Below are 18831 nucleotides of genomic sequence, written 5' to 3' on the forward strand. Positions count from 1 at the left end.
GGATTATTGATCTATAGTTTTGTCTTTTTTTATGGTGTCCTTACTTTGGTATTAGACTAATCTTGGCCTCATAAAAAGGATGGAAACATTCCATCTAAAAAAAAAACGGAAAGAATTGAAAAAGAAAAAGAATAAGGCCCCCTTGAAGATTTGGTAGAACTCACTAGTGAAACCATCTGGTCCTGGGTTTTGTTTTTTGAGAAACGTTTGATTACTGTTTTACTTTCCTGGCTTGTAATTTTTCTGTTCAGGTTTTCTATTTCTGATTTCTATTTCTTTCTTGGAAGGTTGTATGATTCTAAGAGATTATCTATTTCTTCTAGATTATCCAATTTATTGGCATAAAGATGTTCATAGTAGTCTTTCATATCCTCTGTATTTCTGAGATGTCTGTTGTAAATTATACTCTTTTACTTCTGATTCTACTTATTAATTTTCTTCCTGTTTTTCTCTAGTGAGCCTAGCTAGAGTTCTGCTCATTTTGTTAATCTTTTAGAAAAAAAATTAATTTCACAAAATTAAGGCAAAAGGTCAGAATAATTAGGACTTGCTATTTTATATACAGTAAAGATACAGAAGTTTTTTTTTTTTTAAAGATTTATTTATTTGTACATACAGAACCAGGGTACAGGCCAGAGGCTCACGGGCGGTGAGAGGCTTCACCAGAGACAGAGTGGGGAGCAGAACAGGCAGATCCACGAAGTACACTGCTGAGGGGAGCAGCGGGCGGGTCAGGAGAGGTCTGCCACGCCATGTGGTCACCTCCGGGAATCGAACTCATGCGAAAGTGGCTTTAGCTTCTCAGTGCAGTGCTTTAACCCGCTGCGCCACCAGGGAGGGCCACAGAAGTATTTTTAATTATAATTCTCCTGATTTTTTAAATTTAAGACACTTTCCTAATATAACACCTAGAAAGTATATTCTGTAATGTGGCAGTTATCCTAAGTAAAAGTTTCTATAAATCCATCCATCCAGTTCAACATTAGAATATTTGAATAAAAACATGCATACAGATATAGGGAAATATATTATTTAACTAACTAGCAAAAATTTGGAGTCCTAAGATGATTGTTTTAAAAAATCTCATCCTCATCCAAGGATGGGGGAGGGGGGATTAAAAAATTTTAACCCATAAAAAAATTCAAAATATTTCCCCAAATGATTGTGAAGCTGTTAATTTTACAAAATGTTAGTCTTTAACAAAGAATTATACGTACATCTCTGGTTTTGAAAAAGGCAAAACTAACAAGAAATATAGGCATATTATTTTGTCAGTAGAACTAATTATGTAAAATATTGGTGAACTTTATCCATAATTTTTATTTTGGTAATAACCTGAACCAGGTTATGCCTTTATCTTTTATTTTCTCTCTTAAAGTAGAATCTTCAATTAGCGTATTCAGCAGTCATCAAGGGGATTCAGTAGGCTTAGGGAGAAATGTTAACAAGAAGCTGATCAGTCTGGATGCTAATATAAGGCAATGAGGTCTCAGGGGTGTCATCTTGGAGCACATCACCCCGAATCCTAATTTCCATATAGCGGGGATATGGGAAACAGTGCTGGGATCAGCCCTCTGCATTTCATTTCCAGGGACTTGAGATTTCACATCCGTTAATAATGACTTACAATGCTGGATTAATTTTGCTATTCCCCACTTGGAGGAGAAACCAAGGGGAAAGGTCAAGTGCCTTATACAGAATAAAGTAAAAATGCAGGGACTTGAAATTTGTAATTTTAGATGACATCAAAATTATACCTTGAGTAAATTGAGTAAAAGGGGTCAGTTGTATGGTGAAGCTTGGACTGAGACTTTTAGTGGAGAGCATAATGTAATATATACAGATGCTGATATATAATGACATACATCTGAAATCTATGTAATCTTATAAGTCAATATTACTTCCTTAAAAAAATGTACCTAAAATAGGTAAAAATACAGCATTTTAAGTAATTACCTCTTTTATTTGCAGTTGAGTTCTCTAATGCTTTCTAACAAATTATCCCCAAACTTAGAGACTTAAATAATTAAACCTCCTATTCCCAAACTTAGAGGCTTAAATTTATTACTTCAGAGTGTCTATGGGTCAAGAACACAAAGGAAGTTTAGGGAAATGTTTTTGGTTTATTGTCTCTCATGGAATCTCTATTGTCAAGCTATTGTCCAGAGATATTGTTTTCCGAAGCCATGGCTTGGGCTGCTAATCTACTTCCAAGATGACTTGCTCAATTGAATGGCAAATCGGTGCTGGCTACTGACGAGAGACCTTAGTTCCTTGCCATATAGACCTCTCCATTAACAGTTTGAATGTCTAGCAGCAACAGATATCTTATATCACCCAGAGCAAGTGGTATAAGAGGAAGCAAAGCAAAGCCACAGTAGCTTTTATGAACTAGCCTCAAAAGGCACACATCACAATAATCACTCTAATCCATTGGTGACACAAGTCAAGACTTCCATGTGCAGAGAACCACACAAAGGCATTTTTACTAGTCTCTGAGGATCGTTGGGAGCCATCTTGGAAGTGGCTATCAAAACTTCTTTAAGAACCTATGAGCAAATGGATGCTTTTATACTTTGGTTTGAAGATGATGAAGCTCGTTTATCCCAAAGGATGAAATTTATATTCCCAGAGGCAATAAAAAGGATATGAAGCCAGACATTTGGTAGCAAGCCATCTGTCCGCACCTCACAAAATGGATTTCTGGAGGTCTCAGAGTTGAGCAAATTTACTCTCTCCTGTGTGCCCCCGGATTTCATAAGGAACTTTTTGATTGAGTAGGGGGTGTCCATCAGTTAAATGGAAGCTCGGGCATACTCTGGAGCCACTATATAGTAAGTGGGGGCTTCTATCCAGCTGCCCCTTCCCCTGGCCCCACTTCAACTCCTCTTTACCTGTAGCTAAACAAGTTTTCTCCTCTTCTACTCCACAAAGAGATCCCTTTTACTGCCAGTGTGCTTTAAATATTTTATTAATATTCCTATGCATTCAAAAAAGAGATATTTTCTCTGTGCTGATGCCACTGTCCAGACAAGAAGAGCAGAATTTGATTTAATTACGCTGGGTCCCCATTTTAAAAACACAAAAAAATTGCATCTACAAGTACAAGGGTGTCATGATATCAGATGAGATGTTTCACATAGGTTGTAAGCACGGTGCTAGGCACAGAATAAGCATTTCATAAGCATTTATATAGAGCAAAGCATTATAAGCAGAATACTGGGCACCATACTCTTCTTGAACCTCAGTCTCTTCTCCTGAAAAAAATAGACTAGAGCAGGGAGGGGAAATAGGCTTCCAGATCCCCACTCTTATGAGGAACATATGAGTAGTCTCAAGAATTTCAAGACTAAACTCAGGGAGGATGAATCACGGTAGAGCAGTGATATCTGCTAAGGCCTGGGAACAGAAAGTAGGTGACAGGCCTACTTTGCTTTGCTATCCCTGGACTAAATAACTAATTGGACCTACTCACACCCAGGGAAATGTTCTGAAACCCACCTCTGGCTTAGCCAGGGTTTTCTAGGACCAGCTCAGTCATAATCAGCATGGCTTGATGAGCTCTATTCTCTTTTGTAAATAACCAGCTGGTTACTTAATCAAATTCACCCAGTTGTTTTCAAAACAACCAGGAGTAGGACCAAATTCAGTCTTTTTTTCAAACTAGTTTTGCGTGTCTCTGTGAGTCGCTACATGACGATATATGTTATTTTAAACTCTCCTTATTTTTAATGATATAAACAATGAAAGCCCAAGTAAGAGAAAGGAGCTAACACATTTATTCCCATTCTGCCATCTGTTTAAAGCTGCTGATGTAATTCCAGTTTGAAATTTCATTAGTGCTTGCCTCCTGGACTTCTTCCTTATTTCCTTTTGTATTTCAGGCCTCTGTACTTCGAGAGCACCACCTCTAAGATGTTGGTCAGTTAATGAGAAGCCACAGATCGCTCTGGTCATTTTCAAACTGGTCTCCGATTTGAATTTCCTTCACGATTAGCTAGAATGACTGCAAATGGAGTGTTATTTGCTTAAATGTATTTGGTATTTAAGGTTTGATTAGTGATGTTTTCAGCAATATCATCAACAATCAGCAGATTTGTTTACACTGCAGAGGATGGCAGAGATTAAGAGCTGTGGTCCTGCATACTCAATCATCACATACTGACTTTCTTGTGACTCTTATCTCTTGGATTATGCTCCAGAATTCAATTTTCATTTTGTTTTTGAAAATGCAGCTCCTTTATACTGGTTGGAATAATATTGTGGGAGGAGGTTTTGTCAAATTGTGTGGTATTTTGTGGTGTGTTGTCTTTTAAAAAGCTAGCTCCCATTTAAAATTAACTTTTGAATGGGTAACCACAGTGTACTTTTTTTTTTTTTTTTTGGCTTGGGTTTAAACTGAGCAGACAGGTCAAATCCTCTTTCTTTCACTCTCAAATATCCACCCTGTGGGGACTGGTGTTGCATGAGGCAGCTTGAGGGAGGGCAGGAAAACCAGGAAAACCAGAAATTTGAGCAGCTTCCTGCATTTCATCCCACCTGGGATTACACTAACTGATTCTAAAATCTTTCCTGTCTAAACAAATTCTATTGATCTCTCAAACAAGCACTTTTCCCTTTTCCTGAAATCACAATAGTAGAGAAAACTGCTTGGGGGACTTGAAATTGGATCCCAATGTCAGAGATTATTATCAGAATAACATACTGTTGGACCCCTTAAGAAATCTTCCCAGAACTCTTTCAGACTTAGTTGTATCCGCCCTCAGAAGCTAAGGGTGTGGCCTACAGAGAACTGTATTCTCTGAGCAAAAGAATATAGTTGAGTTTCACTTACTTACAGTATCACTTGCCACTCGGGACCATGGCTCACACTACTGTGACTCAGAATCATCTGTGGATTTTTTTTTTTTCATCAATGTCTGGGTCCTATATCTGACTTGACAAATCTGAAATGTTGGGACCAGTATTTGTATATTACAAAGCACCCTGCTGATTCTGGGCCATAGTCAAGGTGTGGAACCTGTTTTCCAGACACGCATAACACTAATAAGCAGTGGAGTCTGCAGAAAGGGATCCGATGACGTAATCCAGGCACTTGGGTTTGAGCCATGACCCAGAACTGAGGAAGTACGGAGGATGGAGGGAAGAATAAAACAACCAGGGGTAATCAAGACAGACTTCATGGAGGAGGTGACTTTTTTTAAGTTCACATGAGTAAGAATTTTTCTTTTGGAGAAGAAAAGGATGGTGAGAAGAAGGCATTGAAATATGTGACAGCATATGTGACAAAGTGGGAGAAACAAAAGAAAATGTTGGTGATTATCTATTCATCCAGAGACCATGTGAGATGCAAGAAAGAGATAGACATGTTTTCTCCTCCATGGGACCTTTGATTGAGCATACATGAAACAGGGGACATCAGGAGCTATGTATGTCTCATTTTACTGAAAGTCATGACTTCTCGGTAATGAATGAATTTGGAATTGATTCTATACTCTGTTCACACGTGTCACAGCACACAAGTATGTTTCCCAGAGGGATGGAGCTACGGTAATGAATTCATGATGGCCATTAAAGATGCCGCTAAAGAGGAGAAATATCAAGAAGGCAAGCACTGGAGCCAGACTCTTGGGAATCCATCCCAGTCCTGCCACCTACCCTACAAGTTACTTACTGTCTCTGGGCAAATTATTTCCATGCTTAGTACCTCAGGTCCCTCATTGGTGTCATAAAAATAATAATGGCACCGATTTCAGAAGTTAGTTATGTGAATTAAGTGTTTGTTAACCATTTGGAGGAGATGCTATGTAAACATTATTGTTATTTCTATGATTATTGTTATGCTACAATGTGCTTTCCAGCTTATTATTCCCTACTTGCTGCTTTATGAGATGGCAGAGCCGAAGGCAGGGATAGCACATTATTCAGGAAGTCAGGCACAGCCCTGGTCCCTCACCGGGTCATAAGCAGGTTTCCACACGTGGTCTCCAACATGAAGCACCACCACAGAAATGCCAAGACTGTCCAGGCATTGCCGAGCAAGTTGCCAGATAAAATACAGCTAACCTGACTAACTCTGAATTTCAGATAAAGAACAGATAATTGTTTAATATAAATATGTGCCAACTATTCCATGGGGCCTAACTATTCTAACAAAATGGCAAGTGGGAGAGAAGGGTCCCTGTGACTCTTTGGTCAAACTTCAGGAGCCAGTATTCCTGTGAGATGCTGGCTCTCCAGGGCCTCTAGAAGGGGAGTTCCCATGGGCAGGAGAGGGACCTTCCTCCCTGAGAAATCTTTGAGGAAATTGGTGTGGGGTTCTGAAGGCTGGAAGACATTTTGATAGATTGGAAAACCACATGTGATGTTGCGACCAGCAGCGTGCATGTTCCAGGGCTCCGAGGTGTGGGAGAATTTGCCATGCGTGGGGAGCATTGAGAAGAGATTGGGGGTTGGATCACAAAGAGAGAGAGTCTGCACTGGGGCCGTCCTCAGATAACAGTCAGTCAGGGAAGTGTTTGGGGGCCAGGAGATCAGGGGTTCAAGAAATTAGATTGACTGAGTTACCACCCGGTTCCTGAATGAGTCATTTTGCTTCCTTTCTTAATGGATTTCATTACAGACAGTCAAGTTTCCCTAAGCACTGCCATGTCTTGTTCTTATTTTGATTAGTCTGTTTGTTTGTTTGCTTGCTTGCTTTACAATTCTTCTGTGTTCAGTTAGTGAAAGGTTGTCAATGGATAGGAACAGCAAGAATCAATGATTATTTAACAAGTAATAAACTGACTGCAGTCAAACAGGCTTATCATTGGGAGCCTTGCTCCGCTATCAGATGCAAACATGGCAGATCTCATTTATTTAATTAGAAGCTGTTTTTACTGGACCCCTTCCAAGAGGACAGTGTGTGTATTCTGTGGCGTTTCAGGACTCCACGCTTTCAGAGGTTTCCTGGGTAGAAATCAAATCAAAAAGAACAGGTGAAATAAAAGGCTGTAACTGCCTTTTCTCCAGGAGGGTCTGTTGAATTCTTCCTTCCCCTTCAGCTGTTTGGGGATAAAAACCTTTATCCTCAGAACTAGGCAGATATAAATTACATAAAAATGTACCCAGTTCTTTTGGTGTTTTTCCCAGATTTAGAAGACATACATCTTGCCACTTCTTGATTAATTACTACATGGAAGTTGCTGAGAGGCAAGCTTGGCTTCACGTAACGAAGGGCTCACATGTGGCTGAAGAACGCTGCCAGGCTGGGTGAGGAGGGCTTGGGTTCTGGTCTCCAGGGCACGTGTCATTCTTTGTGGGATGTTGGTTGAGTTGTTTCCCTTCTTGGGCTTCAATCTCCTCATCTCTAGAATTCAGTGGGGATCTGTACATTTGCTTTTAGCTGCCCCATTCTGGAATCCTGGGAGCGTGTGGCAAGAAGGCTGTCCAAAGAAGGGCATGTAGGCGAGCCAGGGCAACAGGAGGGAACAGCTGAACGCTGGAGACTCTAAGTGGGGCCAAAAGGAACGACAAGTACAAATGTAAGGGGAGAAGAGTATACATTTATTCTAAGCAAATAATCACAGATGTAAGCAAAGACATACTTAGAAGAAGACGACGCTATGAACTTATTTGGATATCAGTATTTTGAGACTATTAAGTGAGTTGTGAGTGTGAAGATGTGACGTTCCTGCCACAGAACTTCTTGTTTCTAGGAACGGCAGATTAGTTATTTAGACCAATCCCCCTGCTGAAAGCAACTAAAAATATAGATTTTTTAAAAAATCTTCTTAGAAGCATCAACGAGATGAAAGAAAATAAGGATTACTGAATGAAAAATAAAGGGAAAAATGAAAATCTAGAGAGATAAGCAAGCGCAAAACCTAATTCTAATCTGAACGCATATTCCAGTTGCTCACAATGAAAGCATTGTCCTGGTCATGTCAAGAGGAGAGAAGGCAGAGGTCAAAGCCCTGGCCACACACAGTGAGGCATCTCCCAGGAAGCTCTTTGCACAACAATGGTGCCTCAGGGGCTTCAGCCTGAGGATGAGAGGGAAACAAGAACCACACACCTCACAGAATTACAGTGTGTTCCAATCTCCTGAGTCCTCTTTTCATCTCTTATCACCTGAAGTTTATCCATGGACCCATGACATGAGCAGCACTGGGGGGACCTTAGACCTTCTCACTCTTGGGTGTCACCCCAGACCAACTGTATCAGATTGTATACTTCTACAAGGTCCTTTGTAGGAGCAAATCTGAATCCTCTCAGGAGAAATATCCTACCCTGTAGAACTCAAATTAGTCCTGAAATGAATTTTTGTAGGACAATTTCCAGCTAATAGTCAAAGTAATGAGAGAGAAAATTAGGCTCCATAAAAGAGAAGCAGCAGAAACAACAGACAATAGAAGCAGAACTAAGGGACTTCACATGGTGGAATTATCAGGTGTAGTTTATCAAAGAACAATTTAAGTCACAACAGTTACTGTGAAAAGGATCATAAAGATAAACAGACTTGAACATGTATGTGAATTGTTAGCTATAAAAAAGCCCATAGCAGACTTAAAAAAGCACCATAGAAATTCTAGACATGAGTGTTTAGCCTGATTCTGGGAGCTCGTTGGCTGGTGACTGACTTGGGGAAGCAAAGCTCTTGTGTGAACAAGCTAGACAGCTGGAGATCAGCATCATTGAAATGGGATGTAACACTGGCTGAGGGTTGGTCTGGTCCTCAAATATGCTGGTAGAGGACATTTTAAGACATTTTTCTAAAAAGGAGACATTTTCCTATGGTCAGAGCCCTTGAAATCCTTTCTAGCTTGACTTCTCCTTGTGTAGGTTTGGGAATCCATTCCAAGCTTGGTAGATCCCCCACCACCTTGGGACAAATAACTCCACAATGTGTAATTTTCAGGAATGTATGGATAATCTGTACATGACACAGAGGGAGCCCACCTGGGGAACACAACAGGTGCCAGGCAGCTCCAGGAGACATCTGAACTGTGAGCCAGGCTGACTGTGCACATTTCTGCATGAATCTGAGCCAGCCCTGTCTACTTGCTCACATTCTCAGAACTTCACCATCCTCACAAATAAAAGGAGAAAGTACCAGCATCCTTCTTTTGGCCTTCTGTCCTGCTGGTTTAGTTTAATACCCATGTTGCTCTACTAAACACTCCAAAAGAGAGGTTGGGCCATGTTTCTTGTCCATCTTTGCCCTTTGGAACCCCGTGTACCCTAATTTCTCTACATGTCATGAACCTATTCAAGTTCCACTCTTTTGGTTCATCCTGCCCAGCTTTTCTGTTCATCTTATTCTTGGGTTCCCTCTCTGGGAATCACAGTTACCATTCTGCAGGTGCTCAAACTACTTTCCCTCATCATTTAATCCTCACACTCATCATGTCAGAGAAGCATTTTTGGTATTTTCATCATCTAATATGTGTTCATTCTAGAAAAATTAGATAATACCTGGAAACAAAAAGTAAATTAGAATCCACTCTATTTCACTACCCAGAGATAACTTCACCCTTGTTCATATTTAGCATATCTAGACTATTTTTCTATCTTTTTTTTTGCAAGAAATAAGATTGGTAAGCTAAGCATATGATCACATAACCTATTTTTATTCACTGACAACAGATTATGAACCTCTTTCCATGTTAGCAAATAATATACCTACAACATAATTTTTTTTTAAGATTTATTTATTTAGTCATATAGAACTGGGGTACAGGCCAGAGATGCGGAGGGTGAGAGGATTCACCAGAGACAGAGCGGGGAGCAGAACAGGCAGATTGAGGAAGTACACTGCTGAGGGGAGCAGTGGGCAGGCCAGGAGAGGTCTGCCGCGCCATGTGGATCTCCTCCAGGGCAGGCAGGAATCGAACTCATGCGGAAGTGGCTTAAGCTTCTTAGTGCAGTGCTTTAACCCACTGCGCCACCAGGGAGGGCCCAACATAATTTTTAATGCTGTAACAGAACACATCAATGATGACTCCATCTAGCAAATCTTCCATCATTGGCCACGTGAATTAATTCCACTCTTTACTACTAAAACTGCACCTTGTAGCCATATTGTTGTGATTATTCTTAATTATTTCTCTAAAATAGATTCCTTGATGTAGAAGTAGATTTGTGCTTTAGATTTTGAGAAATTTCTGCTCCAGAAAATTGGTACTATTTTAGACTCCCAACAACAATCTATGAAAGTGAACATTTATTTGCACCCTAACATTTGGGTATTATTATTTGTGTCATCTTGGTTAATTTCATAAGCAGCCTTTTATTGCTGTTCTAATTTTATTATAAATAAGGTAGGATATTTTTTCATGTTTCCTTACCATTTGATTCTTTTTATTTTGTGAATTAAACTGTATGTCTTCTGAATATATTAACACTTTATCTGGAACACAGAAATAAATATCAGTACTATGATACATTGCAGCCCCCAGATTTGTAAATAGTCCTCTCAAATTTGTCATTCTTTTAATTAATTATATTTCATTAATTTAGGCCACATCAAGGTTGAGGTTTTGATGTGAACCAACTAATAAACTCTGCCTTTGCTTGCATGCTTAGAAAGATCGTTCCTACTCTGAGATTATATACACAATCACTTTAGAGTATTTTTATCATTTCATCTTTTACTTTTCCATCATTAATACTTCTGGAATTTATTTTCATAAAAGAAAGGGAGAGGGAGCTGTGGTATTTCACAAAAGACTAAACAGTTTTCCTACTCAACATTCTAAGTATCTTTCAAATGGAACCAGAGCAGAGACATTTTTGTATCGAGACCTGTGAATGGCTATATCTCTGAGTAGAAAGGAATTAATTACTGCATGTCAGAAATCAGCATGGGGCCAGAGCTATTAAACATACTAATGGCTTGGATGGAAGAAGAGCTTGAAGCAGGCTGTGAGCTTCTCCCTGTCCAATGGTGATTTAAGTGGGTTACTTATAGCCCAAGATGACAGAGTGAGGAAAGCCAGACAGTCCTGGGTGTCGGGGTGTCAGCAGACAGAATTGCATCTGGTTGTCATCAGCCTGTGAGTCTCACCCGACTCTTTAGCTCTCATTATGAAGACAGGAAAGTGAGCAGGAGGCCTGAGAAGGGCCAGCGCCTTCAAAAGCATCAGCCCTTTGTGGTCAGGCCTAGAAAGAACACACCCTAAGGCTTCATTAGCTTCCTTCCCAAGCAGCATCTGTGCTCTGGATTCCCCTCCAGCGCGGCTGACCTCTTTGCCTTTGTTCCATGGGCTTCTGGCTTCTGCCTCACTCTCCTGCATCCTCCACCCCACTGTTCTTCAAGGCACATATTTCATATGAAAACCATCCTTCCCTAGACTTCTCCCTGCATGCTGACGCTGTATGACTGTCCTACCACTCTATGATTTTTCCACCCTTAAACTGTTTTTCATTACGCTATTTTTTTCTGAAAGTGGACCTTGGTTATTTTACAGGCAAGAAACATCATGATATACTTGACAATGACAACTGGCTCCCACGTGTTTTTATATAAACCTCTGAGTAATCCTGACAGGTAGGTGGGCAAGATCGTGTGGACAAAGCCCAGATCTGAGGAGTGTTTTAGTCTGAGGGGCACAGTGAATCAGGCACAATCTGGAACTCCGCCACGGAGCTCTGCTGCCCACCTCTGTGACCTCTTTCCTACTCGATGTGGTTTTTGAAAGTCCTCTTGTTCAATAAAACTCAAATAAATTTCTGTGTTGCAGTCCCAGGTAGGTTTTGAGGTACCAGGAGAGTCGCCCCTAGTCTCCCAGAGGGTTCATTCAAGAGCATTTGTTGTGCATTTCCCGTATACAGAGTGAGAGGTGGGTTAGGAGTGTTGACCACAGCCAAGCTGCTGGTCAGGAAAGGCCTCACAAGCATACTGGATTTCAGTGGGTGCGTTGGACCCATCACACAGATGAGCTTTGGGTCTTTTTTTTTTTTAATATAATAGTTTATTTTTACATCATTTTGTACTTTTTTTTTTTTTTTCATCTCAATTGTAATTCCTGTGGAGAGCTTTGGGTCTTTTAAAAGCAACCATTGTCTTGTCCTGCCTGGTACTCAACTCCCAACTTTCCTCTCCTCCCTCCCCTGTCTCCACTGACCTCAGCTAATACAATCACATCCTCTGGCGCAGCTGTGGGGTCATGTTATTCCAGTGATATTTGACCCTGGAGTTTCTGAGATATTTACTTGGGGGGGTGGGGTTGTCAGCCTCTTGTTGGGGTAGCTAAGAGCTGGTCACCATCTTGTTTTTGTGAGGGGAAAAACTGCCTGAGGGCCACCCTCAAAGAAGAAAGGAACTGAGAGAGAGGGTAAGACTAAGACTTCAGGACTTGTCTAGGTGCTTTATCAAGCCACTTCTGAAAGCAGGCATGTGAACCAAGAGGTTCTTTTGCTTATTAGTTAAACCTTTTGAGTTGGTTTCCTATCACTTACAACTCAGGAGCCTTTAACTAAGTCAGTCCCATCCAAACCCATAGCAATGTGAGTCTGGCAAATTGGAAAGTGGGATGGGCTCCACGCTGCCTCAGCACTTAGTACTTCTACTTTGCAGGCCAAGTGGCTCAGCATTCAGGAAAAGATCATCCTGATCTCAAAGTGGTCGATTTTTGTTCCTGGTGGCCTGAGTTTTGCGGCTGACAGGACAAACAAGGCAATCCCCAAAGCATTTCCTGTAGAGGTGTCCAGCTATGGGAATCCTATTTGAGGGATGCAGGTGATGGCTGGGAAACCTCTACTATGTCTTTCTAGAACAACACCCTCCCTTGTTCTGGAAAATAACTCCTCCCCTGCTCTAGTCATGTGGCTTGAATAGGGGGCTGTCAGTCTACACAGCCATGTGGCCAACGTGGTTGGCTTAGAGTGAACACCTGCCCAAGGATGGGCTGGAGAAGACAGCTTGGCCCTTCTCCAACTATGAGATGTCTAGAACCATGAGTGACCAGGTCCCTTGAACTATGAAAGAAATAGAACTTGGCATGAAGGATGAGGGATAGAGATGGGGCAGGTGTAATGGGGTGATTTTCTACTCCCACATACCTTTTGTCTTTGAGATCACACCCTATGCTCCTTTTGATCCAGTAAGCCTTCGAATATATCCTCTGGCAAGTAGCTAAGCCACTAAGCTGAGTCAGAAGTCTGTCCTCTGTGACCCATAGGGCCTTCCCCAGCTGCTGACTTTCTGAAGACCAGTCCTAGCGCGGAGCTAACTAGCTACCTGTTAGGTCAGGGCGCCTGTAGCTCTGGCTCACAGTAGAATTACACAGTGGTACCAGGCCCAGATCTGGATTTATACAGATCAACAAGAGTGTTTTGTTTTGTTTTGTTTTGTTTTGAGTTTTGCATTCATATTTATTTTTTTTATTTTATAACAGTTTATTTTTACATCATTTTGTACAACAACAACAAGGGTGTTTTTAATCTGCCCAGGTGATTTTAGCGAGTGTCCCTCCTTTGTAAAACACTGTAGAGATTGAGATGGCTCATGTGCCACTTTCAATGGCAGTCAGCTGTGGGGGAGAGACCATTCTGTGACCTCAGAATTGGAAGGGCGGCTCAGTCCAAGTCCTCCACTAACTGGTCACTAATTCTGTGACTATAGGCAGGTCCCCACTAGTCTAGGATAGAGGTTCTCATAGCAAGCAAACACCTCAGGATCCAAATCCTGCAGATCCAAGAACAGAGCCTGCACTTCCATGTCACACACCCCTCACACAGCAGAGGGGGACTTGGTGACATCTTTGCATCTTTTCTGTAGTCAGAATTGAAGCCTCAATGGAAAGAGAGGGCAACTTCCCTTCAGCAGAGGAACAGCCAGGAAATGGTCTCCACCGTGGCTGACATGGAGTGTCTGTATCCTGATTTCCCGTCCCACCCCCAGAGCCAACCCTGCCCCCAACTCTACCCCAACCCCATCGAAGTTCCTGTAGGAACACCTCAAAGATTCCTTGTTCAACAGCCAGCCACCCATCAAGGCTACTTAATGATCAAATCAGCCTTCCTAGGCCTTTTCCTAGAGCATTTTAATCTCTGTCCTTGTTCTCCCCTGGATTTTTTTCCACCACTCTTTGGCTTTAATAAATGCCTTTCCAGAAGGCTTCAACCCGGCTGGAAGTATACTTGAACAGCAATTCTAAGTCCTTATTAGCTCTATAGTGATCAGGTGAAGGAATAATTGATCTCAATCAGGAACACCTGGTTTCATAATTGCACAAATGATTATAATTCAATAATAAAAGTCAATTTAACTAACTTAATTCAGATTGCTTTAACCTCTCGCAGACAGTTAAGAAGTGAAGAAGCAAAGCAGGGAGGAAGAAAGGAGAAAGTAAAGAAAAAGGAAAACAAAGCTGCATCTAAACTTCCTGACCAAATAGGGCACTAACAGAGTGGATTCATTTTCCTCCACGCTTAGCATGTTCTGTCACCTCTGGGTCTTTGTTATTACGTTATTTCTGTAGAGCCCTTCCCCCATCTCCACGCTTCCAAACCCTGTCCATTTTTCCAATTCAAGCTCAAATTCCTTTACAAAACTTTGGGTGCTCAGAATTGAGGAGATCCCCAATTTCTCCATGGTTCTTGAATGACAGCGGAACCCCAGGAAGGAAAATAACATCCGCTGTCTCACAAGTCAGTCAGACTTTTGTTCCTGACATCACTTAGTTCTCAGTGAAGGGGAACCGAGGCTCAGGAAGCCTAAGAGTTTGCTCAAAGTGCATAGCTGGAGAGCAGGCAGAGGCACGGTTGGAACCAGAGTCTGTGCCCTCTGCCATGTGCCCTGGCAGGCCCTAGGGTGCCCTGGGCCTTCCTGGGCCCTCGACATTGTCAGCGGTGGTGAGCTTCAGCAGCTGCCACTTTGACTCCATGAAGAATGTGGCCAAGAAGTTGCCGGTGGGTCAGGCTCCCTGGCTTCCATGTTGGCTCTGCCCTTTCTCCCTCTCCAGCCCACGGGGGTCCAGGTGGACTTGCAGCCCTCCCTAGCGAGTCACTTCAACCTTGCAAATACCGGAAACAGATAATTGAGGAACATGACCTGGGGGATCAAAGATACTGTGACAGACCGAGGCCCAGAGGTGGGGAAATGTCTACATGCCCTGCTCTGCCCACTGGGAGAACTGTAGGAAGAGAGTATGTGGGGCTGGGGGCAGCAAAGCAAGAGCATATGGGGTTGTACTAAACCATGGGATCATTCAGGAAACATTCATGGAAAAGCTACCAGACTCCATGGAAATTCTGAGCTTGCGACTGCTACAACTATGATTATCATTAATGAGGATAACACCACTTGCTCTTTAGTACCATAGCCTGCTAAGGACATGTACACACTGTCCGTTTCTCTTCAGTCTCATAAAGTAGGTATTGTGTCAGCTCCCTTATACGGATGGGAAAACTGAGGTTAAGGAAAACTTAGTCATTTATCCAGGGTCACAGATCTCATTGGTGGTAGACAGAGCTAAGACTCAAACCCAGGTGTCCGACTTAAAAGACAAAGCTCTTCACCAGCTCTCTGCAGAACATCTCGTTTGTCTCAAAGCATGGCCCTACTCTCTGGGGTGCGTTGCCTGGAGGGGAATATGGCATCCACATGGATAGTAAGAACTCAGTACAAAAGTGGCATGGACGCATATACAGGCTGTAGTGGTAGAAATAGAGAAAAGTGTGATTTATCTGGGGCTAAAATTGGAGAGTCACCTATCAGGGAAGGCTTCATGTAGGAGGGAATAATATTTGAGCTCAACGAATAAGGCTATTTATGACAGGTGAGGGATGCTCCAATGAAAGCGACCAGCTCAAGCCCAGGCCCAGACATGGAAGGAAGTCTGGCGTGTTTAGGAAATACTCAAATGTCTGGTGCCCTGGGGTGGTGTGAGAGCCAGTGTGAGGTACATGAACTGAGGCAGAAGAAATGTGCAGTGTGTTCTCTGGAAGGTATGTTGAAATGCAAGGCCTGGTAAGTAGGGGGTTAAAATAACTGACATAGTTGGGGAAGATGTTGGTGGCTGGCAGACATGGGGGTAGGAATCCATGTGCAAAAAAAAAAAACCAAAAATTTTAAAAGGCTAGACCCGGGAGTGGAGCGGGGCATCATTCCCTCAGGTTTCAGGTACACTGTGCTATTGACAAGCAGAGAACCCCTTGTTCATGTCTGGGTAGTGGATTGGTCTCCATGGGGTCTCCCCTCTATGGCTCTCAAAGACAGAGTTCTCATTTGACAGGGATGTACTTGCCAGTTTCTGAACAAAGTTTCTATTTTGGAAGACTGTAGCCCTAGTGGATAGTGTTTCTTGGAGAAGCTGTCACTGTCGGCTATATCATCTCCCCTCACCCCACCTTGACAGTTCGGTTTTAAAGTAATTTATATTGATTGTAGAAAAATGAGAAAATGCAGATAAGCAAAAATTCTTTAAAATTTCCTGGAAATGTCATCCCTCAGAGCAAGTGCTGCCAGGCCTTTGGTGTCTGTTCATCCAGACATTGCCCAATGGTCCTGGGAAGAGTGTGTGTGGACCTGATTTTCTTTTATGGAAATGGGATCACACTGCAGTTCTGTGGTGTGGTCTGTCTTCAGAGTGGGGTGATTGGCAGTGAGAGGCTTCCTGAGAGATCACTCTTGAAAAGAACAGTTTTCTCAACCTTTGCAAGCTTTGCAGTTTGCGGCATGGTTGTGCCTGGGCAATACCATATGGTAGACGGTCAGGGTAACAGGGAACGAGCCAGAGAACTCTGAGCCCTGGTCTTCCTCCCCCTGTTGGGAGCCCCTCTGAAATGCACTGCTCCCCCTGTCACCTGGGGATAATCGTCTTCCCTCTGCAGACCTCCCGAAGCTGGGGCAGTCGACGGTGGTGGACCTGGGGGAGTAATGGGTAACTCCATTGGGGTCGGAGTTAAGGGGTATGTGTCTGCATTGGGCTCTTGTAGACCCCTGTTACCAAAAATAGAGGATCTCTGGACACTCTTGCCAAGAATTCATCTCCTTTTCTGTGGTGAGCTCTGCGATGACACCTACATGGTGCCCGTCACCCAGTCTTCCTGGCTGGTGCTAGTGAAGTTCTAACAGTCCATCAGGGAGCCGCCATGTCCAGTGGCCTGGCTTGCCAAGCTGGTTTCACTGCCCTATTTTCCAGTGTTCCGGACCCTGTAGGTCACTATTCTAAATGGGTTGGGCATCCTTCACAGCCGCGTCTTCGTGGAGGTCTTCACAGCCCCTTGTGCCTCCTGCTGTCTGCCACATCTCTCTGCACTTCTGCTGACCAAGCCTCCCATCCTCTCTTAGCTCCTTTCTCCGTGACTCCTGGAGGGGGTGGTCTCTGCTACTTTTCAACCCCGACTCAGACGGCATGGCTTCTCCAGCCCACCTCCCAGGAGCTCCCGCCGCTCCAACTGTGTCACCTGGTGCAGCTGAGTTTTTTTTTTTTTTAAGTTTATTTATTTGTGCATACAGAACTGGGGTACAGGCCAGAGGTGCATGGGCGGTGAGAGGATTCACCAGAGATAGAGTGGGCAGCAAAACAGGCAGATCAACGAAGTACGCTGCTGAGGGGAGCAACGGGCAGGTCAGGAAAGGTCTTCTGAGCCATGTGGGTCACCTCCGGGGCAGGGATAGAACTCATGCAGAAGTGGCTTTAGCTTCTAAGTGCTGTGCTTTAGCCAGCTGCGCCAGCAGGGAGGGCCCGCAGCTGAGTTTTGATAAGCTGAAGTCACCGACGGCCTGTCGTTCTGTCGATGAAGTTGAGTGGTACCTAGACCAAACCCCAGATCCTAACAGCAGAAGGAACTGAAGCAGATTGCTAACTGTTCCCTTCCCCTCCAGCCCTCTTCCCAAACATGACCCTCCCATGCCCCTGTCCCACTTGCCCCTTCCCCCAGGCTTCCTCTTTCTCATCCTCAGACTCACCTGGCACCCCAGACCTCCCTCACCTGGCAAGACTAATTTAGGTGTTTTAGCCCCAAAGCACCTAGTACTTGTAGTTACCATAAGACTTTCTTTTTTCTTGCTAACCAGTCTCCAAGGAAGAAAGGGATTATGCCTTCCTTTCAGAGACCAGCACGTCGTAGGTGCCCAAGAACTACTTGTGGAATGAATGACTGGACAAGCTTCATCCATGTTTGTCCCACCAGGGCCCGTTTAACCCCTGGAACACAACCTCTGTTTGAGCGTCTGCAGAAATCTTTGGCATCTCAGAAGTCCTTCTTTCCTTTCTCCTATGGCTGAATTACGAAAACATCCCACAAAGTCAAGGCTGACAGGCCTGCTGCCAGCCCTGTCTTTCCCCAGACTCATGCGGAGCCCCTGGAAATCTGTACTTTTTCTCAGGGGAAAGACAGGCCGTGACTGATGGGGCTTTGCACGTCCACACGTCTATGCTCCTTGACTTCCGGGCCTACCTTCCCCAAAACACTGATTACTTTTCCAAGTGAAAGTGAATTTTGTTAATGTGCCCAGCACCTTGTGAAGGTAAATGCAAAGACGTAGCTCGGATTGTGCAGAGCTACCCTCAAAGCTGGCTTAGAAAGAGCTGGTCTTGCCTCCTCGTGTACATGCGTGATGCTCTGGCGCTCGGCATGAACTGAGTTTCTGTCCTGCTCCAGGAGCCCAGCGAGTGCCGAGCTCTTCACAGTAGCCACTGACAAAAATCTCCATCTAAAACCAATTCTTCTGTTGGCCAATTTATGTCATGACCAGTTTGCCTTAACCTCAACCTACCTATGTGTTTATTAATCTTTTCAGCTATTCTGATTTAGCTATTCTTTTTAACTAATTAGCTTTTTAGATATTCATCTTACTCTTTTGGGTGGGGAGGGGACATCGAAAGGTTGATTTTTGTA

At 43.2% G+C, this 18831-nt stretch overlaps 1 long non-coding RNA gene across 1 annotated transcript in view; it reads left to right on the plus strand.

Annotated features, from left to right (window-relative positions):
• The window catches only part of LOC105853299, a 238879-nt gene extending 227348 nt beyond the window's left edge, over positions 1–11531 (plus strand). The window contains exon 4 of the long non-coding RNA XR_001145134.1: positions 11451–11531. This is a non-coding gene — a long non-coding RNA (uncharacterized LOC105853299). The remainder of the gene's footprint in view (positions 1–11450) is intronic.
• Positions 11532–18831: the final 7300 nt, after the last annotated feature.

Source organism: Condylura cristata, unplaced genomic scaffold (assembly GCF_000260355.1).
Source record: "Condylura cristata isolate star-nosed mole 26May11 unplaced genomic scaffold, ConCri1.0 scaffold00006, whole genome shotgun sequence".
Classification (NCBI taxonomy): domain Eukaryota; kingdom Metazoa; phylum Chordata; class Mammalia; order Eulipotyphla; family Talpidae; genus Condylura; species Condylura cristata.